The 23,523-nt window shown below is 46.1% G+C and overlaps 1 long non-coding RNA gene across 13 annotated transcripts in view; it reads left to right on the forward strand.

Moving 5' to 3' along the window:
* Positions 1 to 1,122: 1,122 nt before the first annotated feature.
* The window catches only part of LOC135178539 (uncharacterized), a 70,738-nt gene continuing 48,337 nt past the window's right edge, over positions 1,123 to 23,523 (forward strand). For 3 of the 13 annotated variants that reach the window (XR_010303597.1, XR_010303600.1, XR_010303601.1), the window contains exons 1-3: positions 1,132 to 1,297; positions 3,350 to 3,468; positions 3,898 to 4,028. This is a non-coding gene — a long non-coding RNA (uncharacterized LOC135178539). Of the gene's footprint in view, positions 1,298 to 3,349; positions 3,469 to 3,897; positions 4,029 to 10,609; positions 10,632 to 10,661; positions 10,684 to 17,134; positions 17,430 to 18,040; positions 18,063 to 19,487; positions 19,876 to 22,706; positions 22,811 to 23,523 lie in introns of those variants that run through there. The other 10 variants (XR_010303598.1, XR_010303596.1, XR_010303605.1 and 7 more) reach the window with 9 other exon arrangements.

The following is a 23,523-nucleotide window of genomic DNA, read 5'->3' on the forward strand; positions in this document are numbered from 1 at the left end:
ACCATGTTAGGCGAAGCCACGGGCTCGCTGTTACCCACATTTGGGAAAAGCACAGGCCTTGCACTGGGCAGGCACAAGCTACCTGTGTGTACCTTGTTTACCACAGGACCCTGGGCAGGCCAGACTCAGTGGCTACAGGTCCTTTTGTGTCTGTTTCCCGTGCTTGCCTCTCTGGTGGAGCAGAAAACATGCCTAGGCAAGGCAGGACATGTCTAAGCCTATCTTGGACCTATCGGCCCCACCACAACAGTGGTCATTCTATAAATATACATTTCCTGGTTGAAAAGAGCTTCCACTTTCCACGTCCACCTAAGGAATCAATTCTCCCTCCCGTCTTTGCCTTTTTTTTTTTTTTTTTTTTTTGACTTCTGCTGCTTTATTGTGGTAGGAATAGCAAATTGGAGAACAGGAGGCTGAGGAGATCTCATTGCTCTCTACAACTACCTGAAAGGAGGTTGGAGCCTGGTGGGTGTCAGTTTCTTCTCTCTTGTATCAGGTGATTGAACAAGAAGAAATGGCCTCATGTTGCCCCAGAGGAGGTCTAGGTTGGATCTTAGCAAAAATTTCTCTGCTGTAAGAGTGTTCAGGCATTGGAACAGGCTGTCCAGGGAGGTGGTGGAGTCACCATCCCTGGAGGTGTTCAAGAAGCCTGTGACCATGATGGTCTGGGATATGGTTTAGCAGCCATGGTGGTCTTAGATTGACAGCTGGACTCCATGGTCACAAAACTGCCAGCCTCTACCGAAGCTGTGTTTGTAGTGCCTTCTGCAAACAGGAACTGTACTTCTGCCTTTTGTTTTCTGGAAGAATCTTGTAACTCTCTTCAGGATTTTGAGAAGCATAATTAACACAGCAGAGAATGATAAGACTGTGCAGAAATAAGTGAAAGACAGATGAAGGGCAATGAAATGGAGAAGTAACAGTGAGAAGTTACGCATTTAATTTCTACTCCAGGGTGGAGACCTGCCCCTCAGGAAGGACAGAAGAGGAAGAAGGGGACCAACTCTTGGTGAGGGGTTTTCTCTAAGCTGCTAGAAAGGCAAGTGTAACCTATCATCTTCACCTGAAGACTGTTAAGTGCAGGATTTAAGGGAACAGTGGGGCAGGCAGGTGTGTAACCTTTCATCATCATCTTCACCTGAAGACTGTTAAGTGCAGGATTTAAGGGAAAGGTGGGGCAGGCTGTCTTCTTCTGAAGCAGACATAGCTGACTGTAGTCTGTGTCTTTAGGAAGAAGAGCTAAGTTTTGCCAGGAGCAAGCAAGCTTTTACTGCTGGTACATGTTGCCATGTCTAGGGTAAGTTAATCCCTTGCTCTAAAAGGCTACCTATAGGTCTTCCCTTGCTGGCAGCTCTGGAAGCTGGGGATTGTGGTGCTATTCCTAGTGATGGATGGAGCTTAGATTGTGGCCTGGAGCCCAGGATGCCCCGAGACTCCGCTCCCTCCGTGGTGTGCATGGGAGAGAACGGCGCAAGAAAGCTGTTCCCTGCTGCCCTGCAGGCGTGAGGGGGAGCAAAGGGCCCTGCCGCCACGAGCGGTGCCCCGCGCAGCGGTCGCGCTGCTGATTGGCTGTGCGCTTCCCGCCCAGGCATTGCTAACGGCCCTCTGTCCGCACGAGCGGTGCCCCGCGCAGCGGTCGCGCTGCTGATTGGCTGTGCGCTTCCCGCCCAGGCACAGCCAACGACCCTCTGTCCGCACGAGCGGTGCCCCGCGCTGCAGTCGCGCTGCTGATTGGCTGTGCGCTTCCCGCCCAGGCGTTGCTAACGACCCTCTGTCCGCACGAGCGGTGCCCCGCGCTGCAGTCGCGCTGCTGATTGGCTGTGCGCTTCCCGCCCAGGCGTTGCTAACGACCCTCTGTCCGCACGAGCCGTGCCCCGCGCTGCGGTCGCGCTGCTGATTGGCTGTGCGCTTCCCGCCCAGGCGTTGCTAACGACCCTCTGTCCGCACGAGCGGTTCCACGAGCGGTGCCCCGCGCAGCGGTCGCGCTGCTGATTAGCGCTGCCCGGGCGGGAAGCGCACAGCCAACGACCCTCTGCCTAGGAAAGGAGTAAACGTTGGGGTGCTGCCCGCCTTGGGGTGCTGCCCGCCTCGCAGTGCTTCCCCGCCTGGGTAGTTCCTGCAGACGGAGTCCCCTGGCGCAGCCAAGGACAAGCTCCTGTGGGACAGGACCCTCCCTGCTTTGGACCGCTCCCCATCGTAAGTGCCCTTTGTGCAAGCCTAATGGCGTAACGAGCCTCGGATGTCCTTTGAAAGAGAGAGCTGACAGCATCTGGACCGCCCTTTCAGCCAGCCTGGCTCACCTGAGTAGTGACTTTCTGCTCAGCCTGACTGACACTGGGAAAGTTTAGCCTGACTTCTAAAATAGCCAAATTTATCTATGGTATCCTTGTAAGGTCTTAACCAAACCCAGTCTGCTAATTAAACGAAATTAATTTCTGTGTATAGTCTTGGGCCCGGGGTTTCAGGAAAATAAAATAGTTCTATTTTTATGTATATATTCCTGGCTTAGCCACGTTAACTCCTGCTCCACAACAGAGTGTCAGAGCCTTTCTTGTGTTGTGCTGTGCCCATACAGTGATGGACACAACCAAGAAGGATTGCAGACAGTGTTGATGAGAATTTTATAGTTGTTGCCTAGGCAGCTACTGAGGGAGACTGAGTTGTAGCTCCTTAGAGTGGCTGCACCCTTCTCGTGCTAATGTATGCATCACTGGGCATTGGTTTTATTTTGTACCTCTTGTAGCTTTTGTTAGACAATTCTTGCATCTAAGTTAAGTGCTTTGGAGCTGGGGGACCAAACCCGATTCTGGCCTTACAGGTTTGTGTGACTGCTCTAGTAATTGTGCTGTCAGCGTTTTATGTCTATGTTGTGAAGGCTGGCTGGAGAACAGCACAGTGCTGGTTTGTTCCTAATTACAAGGAAAGGTTTCAGTTAACTGTAGAGAAATTATTTTGCCTGTTCATAGGCACAATAGAAAATGAAGTCCGATCCATGAGGTCAGCTCGTGTACAGAAAAGAGAAAGCCGTCATTTGGCTTTCATTTGGTGCAGTCCTCTGAAGTATTCCTTTAATCTTCGCACACTTTATCTGGGTCAGTCATACTTTGGCTTGCATGTTTCGATGCTCTTTGTGTCTTTGACAAGAAATCTATACCCTTGAACTGCTTGCTGCCCACAAAGCCTTTTACATGAGCAGCAGAATGATGTTTCTCAACTCCTACAGCCAGTGTGTTTGAAGCTGATGCTGGAACTTTGCCAAATTGAACTTTTGGTCTTAATAAAATAATAAAGTGCTGCTTTGGGGCCTAATTATTGGCAGTGATGTGACTATCACATTTCTTCTCTACAGATGACTTAAATTGAGGCTGTTGCTACCTCATGACTTCTCGTTTTCCTGTTCGTCCTGACAGGGCTGGGAAGAGGAGAAGCATGTGCTGTATCAATAAGTTAAGAAAAATATCATGAGAGGTAAGTGGGAATCTGTTGAGTTTCTGAGGTCTTGGTGGCATGTGTGGTCTAAGAAGTGGCCAGCTTGCTGCAAAGTCAGTCCCAGTCATGGCACTTTCAGACAGCGCAGTGCTCTGCTGCTTTTTAAAGAGCTGGAAATACAAAGGAATGAAAGCATTTGCACAGAGATTCTCAACTTCAGCCAACTAGTATCCTTGAGAAGGCAAAATCTTAAGGTAAATCATTTCGAGGCCAGTTGGAATAGCTCTCAGTTACACTTGTAGGTGAAAGGCAGAGGAGACCATCAGGAGCTGGCTGCTGACAAAAGAGTGTGGCTATGGGCACAAAGCAACCTTGGGCTCTTCCAGAGTTATCAATAGATTTGCTGAGGCCTGAGTTTGGAACAAAACTAACGATTCTGATTATTTTGTTGTTGCTGTTCCCTTGTAGAAAAGTGAGCTGCTAGAGCTTCGTTGTAAACTGAGCCTTCTCAGAGAACTCAAGGAGTCCCAATTCTATCAGTAGGATGAAGTTCCTTAGATCCCACAGGTGGCAGCTTTAAAATGCAGTATCACCTCACGGTAAGGAGAAGAAAACACCCTGAGGAACTAATTTTTACCCCTCTTTTATGTCTTTCTATAATGGCAATGGGCAAAATGCCACATGTACAGTGAAAGTGCTTACTCCAAAACCGAGAGCCCACATTTCTGACCTTGAAAGGATAATTCACTGACTCCAACGGTCCCATGTGTTTGCAGAACAGGACCCAAAATACAACGGGGACACACCAGTTGCAATGCAGTGTCTCGGGGAGGGTTTTCTCCTGAACAATAGATGTTTGGGGTTTATTTTCCCTCATAACTGGAGTTCTTTAATCACTCCTACGTTCTCCTGCCACGTGTGGAAGATGACTGGAGTAGAGGAGACACAAAGGGGATTCACTGGTACACAGTTCTTTGAGTTGCACAGAGGTTCTATGTCTCTTTTTTTATCCCTCAGTGGTTTAAAAGTCACTTTAATTTGTACAAGTTAGTGGTAAATTTTAAACGTGAGGAAAAAAGTCTATGGAGAAAGCACCTTTCTAGGAACTTCTACTGTTCTCTTCTGATAGAGAGCTCTTGGGAAATGTGGTAGCTCTTACAGGCATTTGTAAAAACCTGAAAGTTTTATTTACACAACTCTAGCTTCATTGTGTGCTCTACTTTACAGAACAGCAATCTGTGACACCTGGAGAGCAGTAGTTAGCCAGAGCAGATAACAGGGAATTAGACTATTAATCTGCTTAACGAGGACATATGCCAAAGTAGCCTAAATTGTGCTCATTTATAATTCTGTTCTTATATAAGAGGCATTCCAATTTAGCAAGGTGTGCAGGGGTGGAAAAGAATCTCAGGATGCTAGTTCAGTTTGAGTCCAAAAGCAGGTGCAATAACAAACTGCCCTATTTTGGTGTTGCAGAGGTTTTATTGTCCTATGTGAGCTGGGCTTACACCGGCTGGGATGGTAAGCACTTGGCTGGCATGCAAACCTACAGATTTCAGGAGATATTCTGCCTATTTTTTTCTTCCCTGATCCTTTCCTGACAAATGAGAGTCTGCTGTTATCAGTATTCTAGTGTCAAAAATACTACCAGTTTAAGAGGGATAGGGATCTGCTGGAGAAGGTCCAGCAGAGGGCTATGAGGATGAGGGGACTGAGCACTGCCTGATGAGGACAGGCTGAGGGACCTGGAGCTGCAAGTCTGGAGAGAAGACTGAGAGGAGATTTAACCAATGTTTATAACTATCTGAGGGCTGGGGGACAGGAGGGGAGGACAGGCTCTGCTCACTCCTTTCCTGGGATAGGACAAGGAGCAACGGATGGAAACTGCAGCACAGGAAGTTCCACCTCAACACAAGGGGGAACTTGTTGACTGTAAGGGTCACAGAGCACTGGCACAGGCTCCCTAGAGAGGCTGTGGTGTCGTCTTCTCTGCAGAATTTCAAGGCCTGAGTGAGTTCCTGTGTGACCTGAGCTAGATTGTATTGTCCTGCTCTGTCAGGAGGGTTGGACTCGATCTCTTTTGGTCCCTTCCAACCTCTGACATCCTGAGAGCCTGTGATTTATTTAAGCTGTACTCGTGTTGCCCGTTGACATTCTGGTTTTGAGCAGCAAAAAAAATGTGCTGTGAACACGGTAGAATTTATGCCAGTCTGCTGCTCATTCACTGCAGAACAGGAAACTCTGAGAGATTAACCTCTGAAATTGTAGGTCACCATTATTTGGCTTGGAACATCTGTTGCAAGAAAATGCTATGGATTAGACATGGGGAATAGGGGATTAATATTTAGTTTGTAAAGTTAGCAGTAGTGGTGGGATTGCAGTTTTAGGGCAAGCAGCTGGACTCGATGATCCCAAAGGTCTATTCCAATCTCAGCGTTTCTATGATTCCTTTTATAAAAGCTTTGTCAGGTAGAAGCTTGGTGCTGGGTTTGGTCAGATGGCTCTGTGTGATGGCAGCACTGCCATCCTGTGGAGCATTCCCGCATGTGCCGAGTCTCTTAATGTATTTTCATAGAATGGCGAATCATAGAGGCTGGAAAGGACCTCCAGAATTATGAAGTCCAGCATTTTGCCCACTCCACCAAGTCTGTCAGTACACCATGACCCCAAGCACCAGGTCTGGACGGCTTCTAAACGTGTCCAGGGATGGCAACTCAAACACCTCCCTGGGCAGCCTGTTCCAGTGCCTCACAACAATTTCCATGTAGAAGACTTTCCTAATGTCCAGCCTAAACCTCCCCCTACAAACAAAGTACTCTTATCTACATCTAGTGAAGTCACAGTATCACAGTATCGTCAAGGGGTGCTTGCTTCTAACTGGGCACAGCTGGGTCTTGCGTGCTGGGGCAGACAAAGTGGTATGTGCTAGCATGTGTTTTAAAACCTGTGATGGCATTCACTTGTCATTCCACAGGTACTAGGATGGGCAAATGGCTTAGGAGCAGATTTTACTGTTTAAAATTCTGTGTCCTCCTAGGTTTCTGACTAAGCACCGACTTTGCACAGAGCCTGGCAATATATTGTGTCTGGGCCTGATTTGCATGTTCAGGTTGGAAAGCTGAATGACATAAATCAAATTAGAATCATAAGATGCTATCAGATTGGAAGAAATGCCTGAAGGTTGTTTAGTCCAATTCCCATTCAAAGCAGGACTAGCTTCAAAATTAGCTCCAACTCTGTCAAGATCATGGAGCAGAGACTTAGGCAGCTGCAGTTTGAGTTCTGGCATTCCTTTGCTGGAAGGCTGAACACAAGCCACCAGTCTGTTTCACATACTCCATCTGTGAAGCAGAGAGAATTCTTGCATGGATACCTATAAGGAAGTTTGACCCCTCTGTGTGAAATAAAAGCCCTAGACTTGAGTGGCTCACTTCAGTACTGGGGTGAAATGGTTATTTCCTCTCCTTCTGTTCTTGAAGAGGTGGAGCAAGTACAAAAGAACTTTTGCACTTCCTGTCAGTATCAATGAGGATTGCAGGTGCTGCTACTATCCTGCTCATCAAGTATATAGGTCAGAGTCCCCTTCCATTCTTGACAGTCTGAGGTTAAATTGCCCTCTCTGCTGTTTAGCCACCTAGGGGAGATGCTGTGCTTGTGACTGCAAAACTTCTGGAAGCTTCTATTTCTGTTTATCATGAAATTATTTGTGTCAGAGAGAGCAGAAATGTGGTCTCATGACATTATTTATATGCACTGAAACAAAAAAGGTTATATTCTAACTGTGCTAATTCTAAGTCTCCTCCCTGAACACTGATAAATAAGCAAGAAGACTTGAATAGTGCATGTTAATGCAGTGGCTGATCAGGAAGCTAAAGCTGGACAAGAATACCACTGAAAGCAGAGCTGCATCTACTGGCTGGGCAGATGATGACAGGTCTCTGGGTTTCTATAGTGTAGTACTGCTAACACAAGGTTTAAGTCCTCTACATGTTGCAATTAATTGTCAAAAACCCGTCTGAAAGCCCTTCTTGTTTTGTTAGCCCTGAGTCTTGTTGCAAAGGTGAGGAAATGCACAGAATGTAATTTGCTTAAGATGAGTGACACTGAGAGGACCTTGTGACACAAGTGACTGCTGTCATTTCTGGCTTGTGACAGAAGGGCATTGAAAGGAAGTATCAGAAGGCTCAAAACAACCAAACAAAATCTGCTCCCATAGTGTGCATCTGAACTGCTCCTGAAGGATGTTGTGCATGCCAAAAGGTTTGCAGAATTTCAAAGTCACAAAAGAATCACAGAATTATGGGATTTGGAAGAGACTTCCAGAGACAGAATCATAGCGTGGTTTAGGTTGGAAGGCACCTCAAGGATCATCCAGTTCCAGCCCCCTGCCATAGGCAGGGACACCTCCCACTAGAACAGGTCACTCAAGGCCTCATCCAACCTGGCCTTGAACACCTCCCTGGGCAACCTGTGCCAGTGCCTCACCACCCTCACTGGAAAGAACCCTTTCCTGACATCCATTTTGAATCTCCCCTCTGCCGGTTTAAACCCATTGCCCTTCATCCTCTCATTACAAGACCTTGTCAATAGTCCCTCTTCAGCCTTCTTGTATATCCCCTTCAGATACTGGGAGGCCACTATAAGGTCTCTTCGAGTCCTTCTCCAGGCTGCAGAGCCCCAACTCTTGTAGCCTGTCCTCATAGCAGAGTTACTCCATCCCTCTGAGCATCTTTGTGGCCCCCTCTGGATTTGCTCTCACAGTTCTATGCCTTTCTTGTGTTGGGGGCTCCAGAACTGTACCCAGTACTTCAGGTGGGGTAGATCACTGAGTCTAACTGCCCTGCCAAGGATGGTTTACCTGAAGAAGGTGGGTTTTGAATGTCTCCTGAGATGGAGTTTCCACCTCTGGGTAGCCTGCTCTGGTCTAAGTTTATTACACACAACGATTAGACTTGTATTTGGTGAAATTTAATTCCTCAAGTCACAGGCTGCTGGGAGCTGGAGGGCTATTGGGGTACATGGCTGCACGTTTGCTCTGTTCTCACACCCTCCTCCCTAAGCATCTCCTGTTCTCTCAGCACTGGAGAGACTTAAACTGATTGTATTCTCAGCTATTGAGGCTTGCAGAGTAATCTTTGTAAAATGCTAATGTGTGTTTGTACAGTATAGAACTAGCTAGAACCTAAGCAAGCCCTTCTGTGTAAACTAGCATTTGGTGACATTAAGATAGAGAAACACAGACACTGTGTTGTGGGACATGGACAAACAGTAAGAGACAGGAGAGGTGTCAGAGTGAGCAGGCTGTGACTTAAGGTTGAATTCTGAAGTATGCTCCCAGGCCTCATTAAAGTATCTTATTGGGGGCTGCACAAGCTAAAACTAAGTTCAGAGGTGTTCATCCCAGAAAGAAAAGGAGATTTTTGTCTCCTTCCCTCTGTTTTAGGTGACAGCAACTTTGAGTTGCGGTTGCTGAATGATCTGTGGGGATCTGCTGGTAACCAGATCTGGGAAGTGGAAAACTAATGATAAGTTTGCTCCTGAGGAAATGCATACCACAGGGCAGGGGGGCAGAGAAGATTCTATTCCCTGCTGGCACCTAGATTGCCCAGAGAGTGTGCAGGCTTTGTTCTTTGTGTGAAATGAGGCTGCAAACATCTTCTGGAGTGGAAAAATTCTTCTACTGAGAGCACAGGTTTCTTAAAGGGAATTTTACCTTCTTGGAGGAGACTTTTGATATGGTATTGCACATCAATTGCAGGCCCTGGAGGACCTGCAGGAGGTCTACAGGAAAGCTGAGGAGGGACTTTTTATAAGGGCTTGTAGTGACAGGATGAGGGGGAATGGATTTAACCTGGAAGAGGGGAGATTTAAAGTGGATACTAGGAAGAAATTCTTTGCAGTGAGAGCAGGGAGACACTGGAACAGGTTGCCCAGGAATGCTCCCTCCCTGGAGGTGTTCAAGGCCAGGTTGGACAGGACCTTGAGCAACCTGTGCTAGTGGGAGGTGTCCCTGCCTATAGCAGGGGGCTTAGAAGCAGATGGTCTTTAAGGTCTCTCTCGACCCAAGCCATTCTGTGATTCATAAAATTGACACCTACTATGTTATATCACTTATAATGTTCTAGATGCAGGAATTTTCTTGCATAGCTCTCTATGCATAGGTCAGAGGGGGATAAAGTTGTCCCAGGTGATAATAGAAGCATCTGCTTTGATCTTTTGTGTGACTAGAGGACTGAGTGAAGCTTTGTTTTGTGGTGTTTTTCACACCCCAGTTAGCATGTTCTGAGCAGACCGTGTGATGGGCACTTGCCCTTTAATGTTTTCTTCCTGGGAGCCATCGAGGTAATTCTGATAGGATTTGGACGGCTGTTCTTTCTCCCATTGCAGAGACGCTGGTTTCCCTCGGGAAGCACTCCTTCCCTTGGGGAATGTTCTCTGCTTCCCTTAGGTGTCACTATTTATCGCTGCTAGGCTTCCCCGGGCCCCGCGGCTGAGCGGCACAGCTTTTGCTCTGCGCTTGGCAAGTGCAGTGTGTGTAGCCTGCGCTGCCAGTCTGTGCTGCCTCTCATACTTGTCTCCCTCCTACAGCAGAGAATAGCGGTGACAGCCTGTGTAAGGCTGCTACCAGAGAGCTATATTAGTGCAATGGTAGAAAAGATACCTTGCCAGGAATTTCTCACTGTAGGTTATGTCTTAAAATGGGGTTAAGAGTTGTATGTAATTCCCTTAAAAAAGATGTTTCTAATAAGCATGGGATTTCTCAGAGCCCCAGTTTGTGTGGGGGTTAATTTTTTAATTGCTCTGGTCTTCTTTAGTTTTACTTCAGAATCAGTCACAGAATGCAGTGGGTTGGAAGGGATCCTCAAAGGCCATCTCGTCCAATCCCCCTGAGGTCAGCAGAGACATCCCCAACTAGATCAGGTTGCTCAGAGCCTCATCAAGTTTGACCTTGAATATCTCCAGGAACGGTGCCTCAGCCACCCCTCTGGACAATCCGTTCCATGATTTCACCACTCACAGCCAAGAGCTTCCCCCTTATATCCAACCTAAGTCTGCCCTGCTCCAGCTGCAAACCATTGCACCTTGTTTTATCACTACAAGCCCTTCTATACAGTCCCTCCACAGCCTTCCTGTAGGTCCCCTTCAGGTAATGAAATGCAGCTCTAAGTTCTCCCTGCAGCTTTCTCTTCTCCAGGCTGAACAGCCCAAATTCTTTTGGCCTGTCCTCATAGGAGAGGTGCTCCAGACCTCCCATCGTCTTGGTAGCCCTCCTCTGGACTTGCTCCATCAGGTAGGAAGGAATCCATCAGGTAAAGGAATCCTCAGAAAGATTTAGATTTTGAGGATTTTTCCCCTTTCTAGGTCAACTTTCTTTTACATCATTACCTTTACCTAAGTTTGTTGGGGTTTTTTGTTGGTTTTTGGTTTTGTTTGTTGGTTTGTTTTTTTTTAATGTATATTAGTGTTGGGGACTGTATTGCTGTCAGCACTTCCATCTATCAGTTGGCTTGGGTTACAACACTGACTCCTAAGAAAGTACACGAATTTCTTCCTGCTTCAAGCAACTGGTGTACACTCTGGTGTGCAACTTCTGATCTTGTTAAATTGCCATGCAGGAGGTTATTTACCACAGTGCATCTATTCCTACAATTACTATCTAACACTGCCACATCAGGAACAATTTGGTATTTACAGTTACATTAAAACATTTAAAGATTTAAAACATTGAATATTTGCAGTGTCAATGACTGAAAAGAACTGGAAAAAGCTAATGGAAAAAAAAAGTCATAAAGGTCAGGGTAATTGGTTTGGATTTTTTGTTTTTAGGATGTGAGGGTACTAAAGAAAATTTCAGTGAGAGTGGAGTCTTTGGTTTTTAATCCCAGAATGACCTAGAGCTGTGATGGAGGCAAACTGAGCAGGGCAGACAGGCTTACCCGGGGCAGACTCTGGTATTTTTACCCATGCAACCGGCCAGTCATCTGCTCTGAAATAAAGAGGATTACTTTCGCTCGAGAGCCCTGTGTGGCGTTTCTGCTGTGCCCGGAGCGTGAACCCTGCAGTTGCCAAATAAGGGCAAATGGCTGCGGATGCCCTCGCAGCTTCGGCTGCGGGAGGAAAGGGCTGCGGTCAGTTAGTGTCTAGGCTTTGACAGCTGCCTGCCCCCCCGGCCTCTGGCGACTGCGCAGCACGGATTCCTACAGCTCTTACACGGGAGCTTCCATCTTCAGGTGGAGAATAAGGAACAAACCCCACTTTTCTGTCCACGAGCAGATTTTTCTGTTCCCCTGTGATGAAATCAAAGACCCATCTACGTCTCCTGCAGGGTTCAAATTTCTCAGCTAGTTTCTCCGTGAGCTGGCAGGAACATGCATGGAGAAGAAAAAGTACAGAAGCAGGGTTGCTAGCACCGTTCCTCCTGAATTACAAAAATGATTGCTTTTTCCCCCTTGTTGCTAAGATGTGGTGGTTCATTTGCCTCCCCTAACAGTGCTGGTTTAGAAGCCTTGTTGATTTGGCGAGTTACTGGTTTTATCAGTTACATCTGCAAAGAGCAAGTGTCGCTTGACCAGTCTGAAAGTGTAAGTGGCAAACTACCTGCAATGAGGCTTTCCTGCATGTGCGTGGCGCTGGCCAACCTGCTCTTAGCATCAATAAAATGTTACTGATGTTTCAGTGTTATTTTATGAGGAGATAGTCAGCTTAGTGGGGATAGCAAGAATTGTTCCTTCTTTGCCTTCCTTTCAGCTGAAACAGAAGCTCTGTGTCACTTGTAGCATGTGTATCTTAAAGTTTAGGAACACCAGAACAGTGTCACACTGAATTCAGGCTCCAGTGTTCTTAAACTTTGGTATGTTTTAAGAAGGGTGCTAGTAATGTAATGTTTGCTTGGAGAGCAGAGGACACCAGACAAATGCTTTTTAGCTGCAAATGGCAAGCAGGTGTGTTAAGAGCAGAACTAGTCATCCTGTGTGGAATGTGGGTGTAACTAAACCTGGATTGTTTTCTCATGTTGGGTTTTTATTTTTTTAATAGGCTCACTGGCCACAGTTGCTTTCACAACTTTCTCCTTCGATTTCTGCTTGTGGTTAATGGTGTTCTCCATCTGAGCGCACACGTCTTTGTATCTGCTGTGCATGTCCTTGGGGGTTTCACTGAAGTACACATTTCCAAGTACGCATGACCAAGATACGGGTAGAACGTGTGCTTTGAAACTGTTTCCAAGTGTTTGCCTAGCGCACTAAGTTAGCCAGACATCTTTTCTAGTTCTCTCCTGTGTTGTTTGGTTCCTGCGGCAGCTTGACTTTGAAGATGCTCTCAAAGTGTGGAACAGGAGGATGTGTATGCATTGGCTGCAGCAGCACAATGCCGTGAGGAAGCAGGCTGAAGATACCAGGTATCTCTTCCAAACATCTCCAGGGATTCACGAATTACAGAGGGTATCATCTGCCACTTAACATACTTAAAGTATGCTCAGACAAATGCTTCTTAAGAGAACTTGGAACAATGCACTGTAAAAGGTGAATAACAAGGAAGAGCTCCTTGCCCTGCACACTCCCTGCTTGTGCAATGTGATATTTGGGGTTTGCTTTTTTTCTTTTGCCTTTACCCCCCCTTCCAGCTCTGCTTCAATGAAGTCATTCTTACTGCTTTTGAGATTCCTGGGTTATGATTATTTTTGAAAGCTGGAGTCTGACTTTACTGCAGCAGCAGGAAGGGAAGGAGCTGTGGTGTGCGTGGGAGGGGAACAGCCGTTGTGCCCTCACCCTTCCTCACCTAGATGAGTATTGCTGTTTCCATGAACCCGATGCAGAAATGAACGTTTGTGTGGCAGAAGCACCAAGAGCAGACTGGTCAGCATGAAAGTGACTGCCTTCTGGTCTCAGATATCGATAGCAAACCAGAGTCTACTCTTGTGAGCTTGTTGACTCGACCTGAGAATCTGCTTTTAATGTCTCAAGAAACCATTTTCTTTCAATAGCAAAGTCTGTGTCTTCCTACTCAGGATAATCCAGCGACACATCTTTGACACAAGCACATGTTTCTCCTGCCTGCAAGCTTTATTACAACTAGTTTTGTACCAGTATCTCTAGACTGATATGTGGGCTTGCTTTCCTGTCATGAATTTAGCTGTTCACAATTACTTGCCTGCTTTAATTAAAATAAGACTGCAAGCTGTCTGCCTCAGTGACTTCACCAAAAAAATATTCTCCTGAGATAAATTCCTCAGGGATTCAACTGTGCTTCCTTTAAATAGGGATTGTCCCTGACCCAGAGCCTCTCTGGTCTGACACTGCACCCTGCGCCTTGGATCCAGCTGTTTGTGTTTCCATGAGACAGTTATTGTTGCAGCTATAGGCTGTTTCTGTTGGCTGTCGAGGCAGTCTGGTGAGAGAGGAAGGAGCAAAACTATTGCCTTGGCAGAAGTGGAGAACTTCAAGAAAAGCCTGTGTGAGGCACTCAGTGCCATGGTCTAGTTGATTGGACAGGGCTGGGTGAATGGTTGGACTGGATGAGTTTGGAGGTCTCTTCCAGCCTGGTTGATTCTATGATTCTAACTTCACCCAGGAGTCAAATCACTGTGAAGACAGACCCTAGGTTTCTGTTACCACTGCTACTACTGCACCACGTGCTCAGCAAGGGAGAATTACACTCCAGAGAGAAACCAAGAGGAGCTAGAGCAAGTCTCTTTGGAGCTAAACTTTGAATAGCTTGAGATCAGTCGGATGTCCAAATGAGGCTTCTCTTGACTGTACTTGGCTGAACAGGACAGGTTACAGCAACCTGTTGGCCCAGCTTCTGGCAGCTGTCATTTTGGAATACCTACTGAACAGGGTGAGGTGAATCCAGTGTCCAAGTATGTCTAAACGCCTGCACAACCAAATGAGAGGTCCTTTCTAAACATTCCTGATGCACCTGATGAGGACCAAGCCTATGCAAGCAAGGAGCTTAGCAAATGCAAGCTTCAATCCAGGATTGTTCTCAGCAGTACCAGGATCTCTGCATTGCCAGTTCCCTGAGCTTGCAGACCTTAGTATAAGGTTTGAATTTCCTCAATTCCTGCTCACAATCTGTTTCTGCTATCTAGAGGAAAAAGAAAAGAATCGTTTATTTCAGGTCTCTCAATCCCACTCCAGTGTGCATTTTTGTTTGTGCAGATAGAAAGGTCAGAGGAAGCAGACTTCCATTTGCTATGTTCAGCAGCTGGTTTGATAATATTATTCATTCTCTTCCAACTCCTCAGATACTGTCTCCTTCCAAGCCAGATCTTCTCCTTGAAGTAATGCCATAATCTATCAACACTTTGAGAACTTTAATATTCCCCCTGTGATTGTCTCTCCTAGCAACTTTCAAGGAAATGATCATTTATTCAGTGATCCTACTGTCCTTGCTTGTCTCACAAGCACGTTTGAAGAGAATCTCCAGTCTTTGCTGCCTCGTGTAGCAAAGTGATTCCTGTCTCCTAATGTCTCAGAAAGGAATCTCCAATATCTTTCTTCATTCTTCACTGCCAAAGAGGAATAAAGGAATGCAACATTCTTTCTGCCCACAGATCACAGCAGGAGGTTAAAAGCTCTAGCAGTGGCGTAGTCTCTAGAAACCTCTTTGAATGGTAATGAAGAAAAAGGAAAATACCCAGAAAGTGGTTGGGTAATTCCAGGAGCAGTGATGTACATTTTATCCCTTCCCCTCGGACAGCCTTTGCAAGGTGTCAGTCGTCATCTAAAATGGTGAGCTTTGCTGCTGATTCAATGCCACAGGTGCTTTTAAAGCAGCACCACAGCTAAGCAAGCCATTCCTTGCAGGAGGTGTAGCCCTTGCGAGCTGCCTCACCAGATAACAGAAAGGTGTTGCAACTCTCAGTTCCCTTAGTCCTTTGCCTTCGGTCTTGCCCACGTGTATCTGCTAATTGGAATACAATCCCAGGGTGGCTGATGTAGAAACCAGCAATGAGGAATAACTGTGTGGACACTGAAGGAAGTCCTATTGACATCAGTTCCTGTGCCTGTGATCCATCTCTCAAAGATTCTGTTATCACACATCTTCTGGGATGATACTCCAGCGACTTGAGTCTGTCTCTCATAAAAGGAAGGATCTGGGCTCTCATAGCTTCCAGCACCTTCCCATTTTGTGTAAAGGACACCAACACTCCCAGTCTCTGACCCTGGAGGGGTTTAAAAGCTGTGTAGATGTGGTGCTAAGGGATGTGGTTTAGTGGTGGACTTGGCAGTGCTAACTTAGTAGTTGGACTTGATGATCTTTAAAGGTCTCTTCCAACCTAAATGACTCTGGTTCTGTGGTACTCTAACACTGAGTAATGACTGTCTAAACACTGTGATAAATCCAGAGGCTTGCTCACTTGATTGTCTTGCTTGAAGGCTTGGCCATAGTATACCACATGCTATGTATGCTTCTACCCTGCATGTCTGTTTTGCTTCCTTTGGGAAGCAAAAAGTGGAGAGAAAGTTTGGGAAGCCTTCTCTTGATGCAGGTGAGGGTGCAGACAGAGACTGCAGCTGCTAGAACAAAGGTCTGTGAGGGCTCCCACATTCTACACTTTAGCTATAAAAAAAAGTTGAATATAAGGAAATATAGGTTGCTTCTAGAACCACGTAAAAGGGAGAAGACAGTCTGAAGTCGTTTTTAGTAGATGGAAAGCCTTGGAGAATTTCAGCAGAAATAGTGGGAGCCACTGAGTTTGCTTGTCCACAACTTCCCATTTTAAATTATCTTGGTAACTGAAGATGTCTATGATGTGGCTTCCTCAGACCCTCTTGTTTAGTGTCAGGATTTAATAATGGCTCCCTTATACTAATCAGTATTTGACAGAAAATGAGAGGATAGTGAAAAAAGAGGCAGCCTAGATATCATAGAATCAGCTAGAAGAGACCTCCAAGCTCATCAAATCCAACCTAGCACCCAGCCTTGCCCGGTCAACTAGACCATGGTACTAAGTGCCTCATCCAGGCTTTGCTTGAACACCTCCAGGGATGGTGACTCCACCACCTCCCTGGGCAGCCCATTCCAATGCCAATCACTCTCTCTAGCAACAATTTCATCCTAACATCCAGCCTTGACCTCCTCTGTCACAACTTGAGACTGTTCCCCCTTGTTCTGTTGCTGGTTGCCTGGCAGAAGAGGCTGACCCCACCTGCCTACAGCCTCCCTTCAGGCTATATATAGCTGGGTTGGCAGTGGGGCTGGCCCAGATGATCTCCAAAGGTTCGTTCCAGCTGCCACCACTCTGTGATACTGTGGTGAGAAGTAGTAAAGCTATTAAAAGAGCAGCAACAACCTTTTTGTTTGTGATAAAACAAACCAGAGCATAAGACGGAGAGATTTCACAGCTGACCTGCATTCCTTGGGATGGCAGTGAATTTGTTAGTAAATACCTGCAAGAATTAATTTTGGCAATACCTGCTTTTCCCAAATCTAGGTCGTATCAAGCATGGAGTAGCAGGAGATTCTTTTTAATCATCTGGATCTTTTTCCATTCCCTGTTCCACTTCACTGACAACAGAGAAAACCTTTATCCACAGATCTGCTGTTCCTGTTTGATGCCTGAAACCTATTTGGTGCAATTCTACACCTGGCAATCAGGTGTAGAATTCAGAAGCAAAGCTACTCTGGTTCCAGAGCTTTACTTTCCAGATCTGGCTAGCACCAACTTCTGCTCCATCGTGCATTTTTTACTCTCTTTTAGGTGTGCCTGACTTTTCACTAAGAATAACCAGACACTTCCAAAGAAATAACACCCAGAAGCTAGGAAGAATCCCTTCTGCCTCATTCCTGTCTCCTTTGTTTCCTGCTGTTCTTCCTGATGCCTGACCAGAGTAAAATCCCAAGTGCCTCATCTTTGTTCACCAGGTGGCTGCTGCTGATCACAAATCTCAGCAGCTTTCAGCTGGGGCAAGTGTTAATGTTTTTCAGGAGGCATTTCTATTCCAGGTTATTGCATATGATACTTTAGGTCTTGATCTTGGCAACATCATACTTGATGCTAGGAGTAATCAGTTGGCAGGATTTATTCTTTCCTAAGCATAGCAGTGCAATGATTTCCCAAAGCATGTGACACATGTAAAGAGTAGTTATCAGGCCCACACAGAGCAGCTGTTAGTTCAGAGCTGCAATCCATAAAACGTATCCATGTCAATATCACGGAGTCCTAGAATGCATTGGGTTGGTTTAAAGGTCATCTCCAACTCCCCTGCAGCAAGCTGGGACATTCCCAACTAGATCAGGTTGCTCAGAGCCTCATCAAGCCTGACCATGGGTATCTCCAGGGATGGGACCTGCAATGCCTCACTATGCCAGTGTTTGACCACCCTCATAGTAAAGAACTTCTTCCTGGTGTCCAGTCTAAATCTACCCTGCTCTAGTTTCAAAGCATTGAGCCTTCTCCTGTCACTACAAGTCCTTGTAAAAAGTGCTTCTCCAGCTCTCCTGTAGACATCCTTGGAAGGCCTCTTTGGAAGGTTGTTGTGAGATGTCCCTGGAGCCCTCTCTTCTTCAGGCTGAACAGCCACAACTCTCTCTGTCTGTCATTGTAGCAGAGGTACTCCAGCCCTTTGATCGTTTCTGTGACACTCTTCTGGATTTGCTCCATCAGGTCCATGTACTTCTTCCATTGAAGGCCCCAGAGCTGGATGCAGCACCCCAGGTGATATCTCACTAGAGCAGAGGGGCAGAATCCCCTCTCTCCTTGGATGCAGCCCAGGCTGCTGTTGGCCTTCTGGGCTGCAAGTGCCCACTGCTGGCTCCCGTGCACCTTTTCACCTACCAGCACCCCCAGGTCCTTTTTTTGCAGGACTGCTCATTACCCCTCAGCATCTATTGCTAATGGGGGTTGTCCTGACCCAGATGCAGGACCTTGCATTTGGCCTTATTGAACCTCATGAGAATCGCCTGAGCCCACTGCTTGAGCTTGTCCACATCCCTTTGGATGCCATCTCATCCCTTTGGCATACCAACCACACCACTCAGCTTGTTGTCATCTGCAAACGCGCTGAGGGCGTACCCGATCCCACTGTCTGTAGCATTGATGGAGGTATTGAACAGCTCTGGTCTGAGTGGGAGCTCCCCAGGGATGCCACTTGTCACTCATCTCAGTGTATGTCTGTATGCATGAAAGGATGCTGCAGATGAAGCTTTTTGGTAGCTTCAGGTATGGTTATGTAAAACCCTAAAACGAACTAGGAAATGCTGCTAGTGCGTTCGGGTGCGGCTGAATCTGGGGATTTTAGGACTGCATGGTCAGAGTTACAGGAAAGAAAGTCACCCAAGGTTCAGTCAGTCGCAACGAGCTCCTCTCTGCCACCTTGTGTAACAATCTCTGAAATACAGAGATGGATGTGCCGAGGAAGAGCGCTTTCAGCAGCTGTCTGACCTTAGGAAGAAGTGCTGTGCCTTCTTGTTGCTGAGGTGTGGATTCCCTTGGAGGAACACCCACTGGAATGCTAGAAGAACTAGGGAGAGAAGGACCTGCACATACATTGTGAATCCATAATTACTGGGAAAAGCAGACTAAAGTATTTTTAAGTGATGGTGTAATGAATGAAATACAAGTCGTTGGAGCAGGCCCTCCAGAGAGGCTCTGGAGTCTCCTCTGGAGAGGTTCCATACCCTTCTGGACATTTTGATTGTGGACAGCCTGCTCTGTGGGACCTTGCTTTAGCAGAGACTGGACAAAATGACATCTGAAGGTCCTTTCCAACCCTCACCATTCTGTAATTCTGTGACATTTGTGACTTCAGTAATGTTTTGCTCCTTATTTTTACCTGTGTAGTTTACATTTAATTTGTCATTTCAAGGTCCATAATGCCACAGTGAGCTTCTGCTGATCTGCTCTTTGTAGCTTCCTTCCAAACTGCTCTTGATTGTATCACCTGAGATTTATTTTCTTGTCCTAAGAAGCATTCCCTACTTCCATTGTAGTCCAAATGCAGCCCCGGTGCTTAAGGACACAGCCTGATGGCCATGGTGTTGTTGGGTCGATGGATTTGGTGCTCTTGGAGGTCTTTTCCAACTGAAATGATTCATGGGTTTTCTTTGCTCAGGGGCTGGAAGCTGTGCCTGTCAGTTTGTTCATCCTCTGACTGCAGGAGTTGGAATTTCTGCTTGGATGTAGACCCTTCAGCATGATATCTGAGGAAGGCTAGAAGGTCAGAAAGGGGGAAGAACATTTAATCTGTCCAAAAACTGTTTGTGTGGCTACCAGCTAAACAGCACCATGCAGAATCAGTCCCCATAACACCAACCGGCTTAATGGGTGTTCTCCCTGAACTGATCTATTCATCACTGCTGATCAAATTCCTGTGCTTGCTGTATATATGCTGCCAGACATTCAACTCCCCCAGAGCTGCCCTCTGCTATCATCCTACTCTGAAAGCTTACACTTCCTCGGTCTGCTCCAGTTTATATCAAATGGAGATTATTAAGTTATACTCAGGGGAACAGGTGGGTGGAGCAGCTGGCATGAGAAGTGAGCAGCCTGACAACGGGGGGGGGGTGGTGGTGGGGTGATGGAATCAGTAGATTGCAGCACAAAAAAATTCCCAGGAAATTGCAAATTTCACAATCTGTTCATGAGAACTGATGCTATGGCTTGTGTGCCAGGTAGCAAGTCTGGGAGACTCTAGACTTCACTGGAAGCAGACTACTGAAGACCTTCAAAGATCTTGTTAGTTTCGGCTTAAGTGCATCACTCTGCATCCTGCAGCCCTATTCTTTCTGGAATGCCATTCTCTGAGTTGCACACGTAAATTGAAAAGGTCACAGTCATTTTTCAGTCTTAATTATAGAATCACCTGTCTGAAAAAGACCTAAAGATCATCAAGTCTAGGCAAGATAATCATAGAATGGTAGGGGTTGGAAAGGACCTCTGGAGCTAACTGAGGGCAACCCCCCCCTGCCAAAGCAGGATCACCCTGGGCAGGTCACACAGGAACACATCCAGATGGCTCTTGGGAATTTCTAGAGAGAAAAACTCCACAACATCTCTGGGCAGCCTGCTCCACTGTTCCATCACTCCCAGAACAGAGAAGCTTTTCCTCATGTAGAGGTGGAGCTTTCTGTGTTCCAGTTTGTGTCCATTGCCCCTTGTCCTGGCGCTGGCAAGACTGGCCTCTTTCTCTTGACATTCACCCTTCAGATATTTATAAATGTTAATAAGATCTCCTCAGTCTTCTGTTTTCCAGACTAAGCATCTGCAGATCTCCCAGCTTTTCCTTATAAGTAAAGGCAGCAGGTTTCTTGCTTATGACAGAAGACAGGCAGCTGTGAGTGGAGGAAAGGTAGCTCTTGCCTGTACGGCCACAAGAGAATGTGTTAGCTTTGGAGAATATTTTGGCTTTGGGGGAACATACAGTCAGTGTTGGTTTGAAAGTGAAATATTTGGTTGTTGACATGCTGTCTTTGTTGAATAACTTGGAAACTCCTGATGTAATCTAAAAAACAGTGTTAAAATTTACAGGAGCACAGGCAAAGATAGAAAGATGCTGATGATAGCAGAAAAGAGAAAGCAGGAGGAAAAGCTCCGTAGAAATCATGGACACTTAGCTGTGTGTTATTTGAAAGCATACTTAGTCTGGTAATGTGGAAATTGCCACTGCAGGACTGAGAGCACTGCACTGGCAAAAGCTGGGTAGCACATGCGAAGGACACCCCAGCTCTGACTCATTGTCTAGAGCCTGATGAAGCGAGTGACAGCTGGTAATGTTCCTAATATCAGCAGCACATCCAAGGAAACCAGCTGAAGCATGAAGCTGAGAAAAGTCATTACCCATTAGAAAAGCTCAAACGGTACTGTAGGAAAAAGACTTTGGCTTTTGAGAACTCCCCTAGTTCAGAGTAGCTTCAGAAATTATGTAAGCCTGTGTAAGAATGCCCACCGAGAATATTTCACCTATATTACTTTACAAAGCTTAGCTTACGAAAGGCATGAACTCCAAGGCAATGGACAAAATCCTTTAGCTGAGATAGAAACAGGGGGAAAAAAACCACAAACCAGACAGCTGAGAGAGAAAAGGCATGAAAACCCCCCACAAACCAAAAATTGAGGGGGAAAAGGCCTGAAAAACCTCATGAACCAAACAGCTGAGAGGGAAAAGGCACAAAAAGCCCCATGCACCAAAAATCTGAGGAAGAAAAGGCATGAAACCCCCAACCCACACCATATTCGTTTTCTGCGTGTTTCTAAGTGAGCTGTCCCCTTCTGTTCTAACTGCATCCTTCAATGAAGTTGGTCTCACCTTCTTGCGTGGAGAACAGGTCTTTCAAGGAGCAGTGGAGGGAGCTGTGATTGTTTGATCTGGAGAGACCTCTTTGCCCTCTACAACTCCCTGAAAGGAGGTTGCAGTGAGGTGGAAGTTGATCTTTTCTCCCTTGTATCAAGTGGTAGGACTAGAGGAAGTGGCTTGAAATTGAACCAGAGGAGAGTTAAGTTGGATATTAGAAAAACTTTCTTTGCTGCAAGAGTGGTCAGGCATTAGAAGAGACTGCCCAGAGAGGTGGCAGAGTCTCCATCCCTGGTGGTGTTTATAAAACGTGTAGAAGTGGCATGTCAGGGTGTGGTTTAATGGGCACGGTGGTGTTGGGTTGATGGTTGGACTTGGCGATCTAGGAGGTCTTTTCCACCCAAAATGAATTTGTGACTCTGGTGCAAACAGGCCTTAATTTTCAAGATTCTATGCTTCAGCAGAAACAATTCCACGAAGATGGCTTAGCACACGTTGCTGTTTCCGTGGAAGTGCATTTCCATGTGGAGCAAATACAAATCTCAGGGTGGCTTTCCCTGGTTTTAGCCAGCACAGAGGTGGAATTGTTTTAATGTCTTGTTTTGGTTCTTTGTGTTTCCTTTGATCACTTGCTGCTGTATTTCCCAGAAGAGAGTCTGCATTGATTGCAAACTGACCAATCATTGTCAGAGCCTTCTTACATGCCCTATGCTTTACACACAAGAAACTGAAACACTAGCAGCAGAAATGTTGTCTGTGCTGACTGAAAGGTTTTGGTCACCTGCAGGAATAGAAATCAGCCTCGCATCCAGCCTGACACCATTAGGGTGCTGAAAGGAAATGACACTGAGTGTCATTGTGTGTAAAAAATGGGAGCCCTCTTGCTCCTTGGCAACTGTTTTTGGAGCATGCAGCTCTCCTGGATGACAAAACCCCACAGACAAAGATTAATGCAGTTTTTGGTCTTGTCTTTGGCCATGATACTGTGGCTGAATTTATTATCTTATGCATCTTCGATTCGTATATATTTTGTTTTTCTAGGTTTTCAGTGTTGGAAACAGACATAGTATGGATGGAAATTGGCAGGAAAAAGTGAAAAGCTTCAGGATTTTTGAGTCAGGTGGCAGAACATTCGGGAAGCTTCTGGCATGCCACAGATGGCTGGTATAAACTGTTGTGGCAGAGCGTCTCTGCCAGGAACCCTGTGGAGTTTATTTCTAAAGTAAACTTTTACAAATACATGGAATATTAAAGCAGGAAAAAGGACTGTAATGTGAAAGCACTGTTAATATCTTAGCATGTTGGTATGCAGTTCCTTAGAGCCTCTTAGTTACTGAAGATTTGTACCCTGAGTTTCCTAATTCCACTATCTCTGATCTTTGAACTTTTTAAAACAAGTAATGTAGCCTGTGTGGAGCACACAGCACAGTACTGAGACAAGAGGTGAGCTGAGCAGCTGTAATAGATACATTTCCAAAAGAGCCACAAACAGGATAAGACACCAAACGCTTAGTTTTACATAGTATGCCACAGGCTTATTAATGAAGCCAGAGCTTTTAATAGAGATCAAATGTTATTTGTATTCGTTATGTGTCATAGACCGACAGAATGGTTTGGGTTGAACAGGACCTTAAAGATCACCTTTCACTAGGTCATGTTGCTCAAAGCTCCATCCAGCCTGGCCCTAAATGCTTCCAAGCTGGGAGCCTCTGCATCTTCTTTGGGCAACCTGTTCCAGGGCCTCGCCTTCCTCGTGGGGATGAATTGCTTCCTAATGTCTCACCTAAATCCATCTTCTTCCAGTTTGAAGCCACTAGTCACTCTATGCCTTTGCTAGAAGGCCCTCTCCAGCTCTCCT

This window comes from Pogoniulus pusillus, chromosome 10, assembly GCF_015220805.1.
Source record: "Pogoniulus pusillus isolate bPogPus1 chromosome 10, bPogPus1.pri, whole genome shotgun sequence".
Lineage (NCBI taxonomy): Eukaryota > Metazoa > Chordata > Aves > Piciformes > Lybiidae > Pogoniulus > Pogoniulus pusillus.